Source organism: Callithrix jacchus, chromosome Y, assembly GCF_049354715.1.
Source record: "Callithrix jacchus isolate 240 chromosome Y, calJac240_pri, whole genome shotgun sequence".
Classification (NCBI taxonomy): Eukaryota; Metazoa; Chordata; class Mammalia; order Primates; family Cebidae; genus Callithrix; species Callithrix jacchus.
The window spans coordinates 10,994,643-11,000,919 of record NC_133525.1 but is presented as its reverse complement, the minus strand read 5'-3'; the positions used below and the strand labels follow the sequence as shown (position 1 = coordinate 11,000,919).

The following is a 6,277-nucleotide window of genomic DNA, read 5'->3' as shown; positions in this document are numbered from 1 at the left end:
ACCTGTCAAGCCCTTTACTGCCCGGGTCCAGGAGAGGGACCGAATGTCTCTGTCCCGGCATCCTCTAATTTACTTGACATGTATGCACTTTCTCCAGTGTCAGGGTTATTATTTTTTGTTTTTTGGGGGGTTTTCATTGTTGTTTGGTATTTTATTTTATTTTATTTTTTTGAGATGGAGTCTCACTCTGAAGCCCAGGCTGGGGTGCAGTGGCACGATCTCAGCTCACTGCAACCTCCTTCTCCTGGGTTCAAGTGACTCTCCTGCCTCAGCTTCCCAAGTACCTGGGATTACAGGCGTTCACCATCATGACTGGCTAATTTTTGTATTTTTGTAGAGATGGGGTTTCACCATGTTGGCCAGGCTGGTCTTGAACTCCCGACCTCAGGTGATCTGCCTGCCTCAGCCTCTCAAATTGCTGGGATTACAAGCATGAGCCACCATGCCCAGCCAGGTATATATTTTTTTTCTCAGCTCAAGAATGAACTTTTTCTTAGAATCCTAAAGCTAAAATGGTGTTTCTCCACTTTTATTTATTAAAAATACCTAATTCTAGTGATCACACTTTTGGGCTCAAACATCCTAGTTATGGAAAGAGGAGATGCCACAATGGATGCCACGCTAAAAAGGTGCCCTGGAGAGTTTCACAAGGGAAGAAAGTGTCATCTCAGGGAGGGCAAACTAGACATGCTTTTCACACACTGGTCATTCATGGCTATGATTAGAAGAAATTCCACACGGTGAATTAATGTGCCTTTCCCTGATGATTCATGATGTTCACACACACATAAAAGAGGAAGTCCCACACAGACCTCAGAATAGACCCAGATGGGGTCACTCGAATACTCTAATGCCAGTATTAGACTCTAATACTCTAATGCCATCTGACGTAAGAATTTATCACATTACCCTAAGAATTTTACACATTACAAAGGAAATTTGTGTTGTCACAGTTCCAGACCCCAGAAGTCTGAGATCTAACTGAGCAGGACCGTGCTCCCTCACGAGGGTCCTTCCTGCCTCTCTCAGCTCCTGGGGACTCCAGGTGTCCTGGGCTTGTAGCCACATCACTCCATTCCCTGCCTCATCTCCACAAGACCTTCTCCTCTGTGCCTACAAATCTCTCTCTCCTTATAAGGACACTAGTTATTGGATTTAGAGCCCCCCTCCACCTCTAAGATGATCTCATCTCAAGAACCTTCACTTAAATATGTCTGCCAGGACCCTTCTTCTAAATAAGATCCTTTTGCTAGATTTTCAGGGTGAGGGCATGCACATCGCTTTTTATGACTCACAAAGATATGCAGCCCTGTCATGCAGTCATGCAAGTGGAATACTTAGGCGGACTCTCCAGGCCTGCGTGGGAAGGGAGTGTGTGGTGGGGGGATCATACCACAGCAAAGAGGAGAAAGGAAAACCCCTGTCCTCCTCCAGCTTTTTGAGGTCCCAGGAAAGAGCAAACCCAGCAATTCAAGGGCAATGGTCAAAGTTTGTAGGTATAGACCATGAGAAGCCATGAGCACAGAAGCTGGTGCTGAAGGGGGGCACAGACGTGGTAACGGACACTGGGGATATTAGGGAATCGCCTGAGGTGGGGCCGACCATCATGGGGGGAATGGTAGAAAGTAAAGGTGATTGAAAGGGAGGATGGTCACCTGTAACATCAGCTCCAAGAGCTCAGAAAAGTCGAGACGTGGGTCCCAGCACCTGAGGAAGTCTGCCCTGCAGACCCTGAGTCAAGGACATGATTGAACACATTCTCACACCGTTACAGTGATACAAGTGAGCTGGGGATGGCCAATGGCTGCTTTCAGAGGGCAAAATGCAACCATAGACCCAGACCCTCTGTCCATCCACACGTTTATTTATAACAGAGGCTCTAAGTCAATACACTTGTGGATAATTCACGTGGTTAAAAGAGTGAGTTTTTTTAAATTGCATTTTAGGTTTTGGGATACATGTGAAGAACATGCAAGATAGTTGCATAGGTACACACGCGGCAGTGTGATTTGCTGCCTTCCTCCCCTTCACCTATATCTGGCATTTCTCCCCATGCTATCTCTCCCCTGCTCCCCACCCCGCACTGTCCGTCCCCCATTTCCCCCCAACAGACCGCAGTGTGTAGTGCTCCCCTCCCTGTGTCCATGTGTTCTCATTATTCAACACCCGTCTATGACTGAGAACATGCGGTGTTTGATTTTCTGCTCTTGTGTCAGTTTGCTGAGAATGATGGTTTCCAGGTTCATCCATGTCCCTACAAAGGACATGAACTCATTGTTTTTCATGTCTGCATAATATTCCATGGTGTATATGTGCCACATTTTCCCTGTCCAGTCTATCATCGATGGGCATTTGGGTTTGTTCCAGGTCTTTGCTATTGTAAACAGTGCTGCAATGAACATTCGTGTGCATGTGTCCTTAGAGTAGAACAATTTGTAATCCTTTGGATATATACCCAGCTCATCATTTTTGATGGCTGCATAGTATTCCATGGTGTATATGTGTCACATTTTCCCTGTCCAGTCTATCATCGATGGGCATTTGGGTTGGTTTCAGGTCTTTGCTATTGTAAACAGTGCTGCAATGAACATTTGTGTGCATGTGTCCTTAGAGTAGAACGATTTATAATCCTTTGGATATATACCCAGCACATCATTTTTGATGGCTGCATAGTATTCCATGGTGGATATGTGTCACATTTTCCCTGTCCAGTCTATCATCGACGGGCATTTGGGTTGGTTCCAGGTCTTTGCTATTGTAAACAATGCTGCAATGAACATTCATGTGCATGTGTCCTTATAGTAAGTAGAATGATTTATAAGCCTTTGGATATATACCCAGTAATGATTTTACAAGCAATAGAAGCTTTAGGTTCTGGGGCTCAGAGTAAACACTATTAACAGGTAATTCCCCTTTGACCTTCCCCAGAGGGGAGCACCCAGAACAAAATTCACATGAGTGACCAGTGAGAGTGGAGAGAAATGCGTGTTGGGTGAGGTCTTTGATCGGCTCTCCCTTTTTCCTATGCTAATGTTAATGAGCAGCTGCCTTCAGCCTGCCCCAATAAAACCTTCTCGGCCTTCCAACATGTTTGAGACTATCATCTATAACTTTCCCTAAATATTTTCTGTGACATGCTTGCCCATCCCCCCACCCCGAATGCATAACAACAGAAAGTGTAGATGGGAGCTCCGTTTCCATCCAAGACTGAGCCTCATTCACACTTTGGTGCATGGATGCTGACACTCTCATAGAAAGGGTGAAGCATGGCGGGGGGGTGGAAAAAAAGGAGGAGGAGGAGGAGGATAGAGGCTGTGGGGAAAGGAGTGAGCAGAATCACAGAAACAGACCAATAACTTACTTCTAGGAAGTATTCAAAGGCCAGGTGCAGTGGCTCATGTATGGAACCCCAGCTACTCAAGGGGCTGAGAGAGGAGGATCGCTTGGGACCAGGACTTTGACATTAGCCTGAGCTAACATGGTGAAACCCTGTCTCTACTGAAAATACAAAAATTGGCCGGGTGTGCTGGCGGGCACTTATAATCCAGCTACTTGGGAGGCCGAGGCAGGAAAATTGCTTGAACTCAGAAGGCGGAGGTTGCAGTGAGCTGAAATCATGGCATCGCACTCCAGCCTGGGCGACAGAGTGAGACTGTCTCATAAAAAAAAAAAAAAAAAGACACAGGTTGTCAAAGAAAGAAAAAAAGATATAAAGCGGGGACACTTGCTCATGCCTGTAATTCTAGCACTTTGGGAGGTTAAGGCAGGAGGATTGCTTGAGACCAGGAATTCAAAGCAAGACGGGGCAACATAGTGAGACCCCATCTCTAAAAACAACAGCAACAACAAAAAACCAGAAATATACATGGTGACACCTGTATTCATGCTCGTCACATACTGCAGATACATGCTGTTTAGAAGGGAGGGAGCCTCGTTCCTGAGTGGGCTGTGAGGATGTGTGTGTTGTTGTGGCAACAAATCGCCAACACTGAAAACAACACGTTTATTTTCTTACCTGTATTTCTGTAGGTCAGGAGTCTGAAATGGACTGCACTGTTTTCATAACAAGGTGTTGGGAGGATTGCAGTGTCTGCAAAATCTCTAGCAGAGCATTCATCCTTGCTTTTGAGGTTTTAGAAGGCACCTGCTGTTTTTATCTCATTGGCTGTGACCCCACCATTAAGGCATATCACTCTGAGCTCTGCTTCCAGCCTCACATTCCCTATTTCTGTGGTCAAATATCTCCCTTCTTCTCTTAAAAGCCTGGTGACCCCATTGTGATTCCGTGGAGAATTCAAACAATGTCATTAAGATCCATACCTGGATCCCATCTGCAAGTTGCTCTTTGTCCTAAGAATTAGAACATCTCCAGGGATCAGGATCGTACCTGCCGCATAGGGTTTGGACACTTGATGGGATCAGGGAGCCTGATGAGGGAGGGTGTCATCTCTGAGGGTCTGGGTCAAAGTGAGCCAAGTAGCTGGAACAGGTGGACACAGGACACCATTTTGGCAGAAGTAAGGGAGGCAGCTGGGGACATCTCTACCTCTAGGGTCATAGATTGGGACACAGGCACTGAGAACCTCCCACCAGGAGAGGGAAACATCTACATATAAAGAGAAAGACAGGCAGAGTCCAAGGGGAGCACTTTGGGAGACTGGGGTGGGCAGGTCACATGAGGTCATGAGTTCAAGACCAGCCCGGCCAAACCAGCTTAGAGATGATGAAACCCCATCTCTACTAAGAATAGAAAAATTAGCCAGGCGTGGTGGCACATGCCTATAATCCCAGGTGCTCACGAGGCTGAGGCACGAGAATTGCTTGAAGCTGTAAGGCAGAGGTTGTAGTCAGCTGAGGTTGTGCCATTGCACTTCAACCTGGGCAATAAAGCAAGACTCAGTCTTAAAAATAAAGATACAAAAACTAGCTGGGCATGGTAGCACATGCTTGTGATCCCAGCTACTTGGGAGGCTGAGGCAGGAGAATTGCTTGTACCCAGGAGGTGGAGGAGGTTGCAGTGAGCCGAGATCGCATCGCTACACTCCAGCCTGGATGACAGAGCAAGGCTCGGTCTTAAAAAAAAAATACAAAAATTAGCCGGGAGTGGTGGCACACACCTGTAATCCCAGCTACTTGGGAGGCTGAGGCATGAGGTCAGGAGTTTGAGACCAGTCTGGCCAACACAGGGAAAACCCATTTTCACTAAAAATACAAAAATTAGCTGGGCGTGGTGGTGTGCACCTGTAATCCCAGCTATGCAGGAGGCTGAGGCAGGAGAATCATTTGAACCTGGGAGGTGGAGGTTGTAGTGAGCCGACATTACACCATTGCACTCCCGCCTGGGCGATAAAGTGAGACTCAGTCTTAAAAAAATTTAGCCAAGTGTGGTAGCACATGCCTGTAATCCCAGCTACTTGGGAGGCTGAGGCACAGAATTGCTTGAACTCGGGAGGCAGAAGTTGCAGTGAGTTGAGATGGAGCCACTGCACTGCAGCCTGGATGACGGAAGGAGACTCCATCTCAAAAAAAGAAAAAGAAAAGAGAAAGATACACATTGTGTATGCAGCAGGACCATGCCTACAAGCAGCTAAGACTAACAGAGAAGCTATCCAACCTCAGAGAGGTGGACCCAGGTCGTGTCACTGGATTCTTTTCAAGGAAAGATTTGGTTTTTAGTTCCTTTAGCTACCCTCTTTGGGGCAACCCAGCAGACTCTTATGAGCTCAGATGGAATGAACGTTGCAATTAATCACTCCGAGAAACAATTCCATTAGCAATGGGTATGTAAGTGGAAGCAACAGCACTGTGGGATCAGAGCCAGGATCTGTGAGATGCAGAGCAAGCAGAGGCACCCAGTACAATGCACATGGCAAGCAAGGCTGGCTCCTGGGGATGGTCAAAGGGACCTTTTCTTTTCTTTTTTGAGACGGAGTTTCGCTCTCGTTACCCAGGCTGGAGTGCTATGGCGCGATCTCGGCTCACCGCCACCTCCGCCTCCCGGGTTCAGGCAATTCTTTTGCCTCAGCCTCCTGAGTAGCTGGGATTACAGGCACGTGCCACCGTGCCCAGCTAATTTTTTGCATTTTTAGTACAGATGGGGTTCCACCATGTTGACCAAGATGGTCTCGATCTCTTGACCTCATGATCCACCCACCTCAGCCTCCCAAAGTGCTGGGATTACAGGTGTGAGCCACCAAAAGGGCCCTTTTCAAGGTTGAGGATTGACTGTTTCCTCACTTCATTCCCCTCCATGCCACACTGGGCCTGATTTTCTCTT

At 47.1% G+C, this 6,277-nt stretch overlaps 1 pseudogene across 1 annotated transcript in view; it reads left to right on the top strand.

Moving 5' to 3' along the window:
* The first annotated feature begins 1,647 nt into the window (after positions 1-1,647).
* LOC118150875 (uncharacterized) overlaps positions 1,648-6,277 on the top strand; it is a 107,100-nt pseudogene continuing 102,470 nt past the window's right edge. Inside the window, exon 1 of the transcript XR_013531916.1 lies at positions 1,648-1,693. The product of XR_013531916.1 is annotated as an uncharacterized LOC118150875 (transcript). The remainder of the gene's footprint in view (positions 1,694-6,277) is intronic.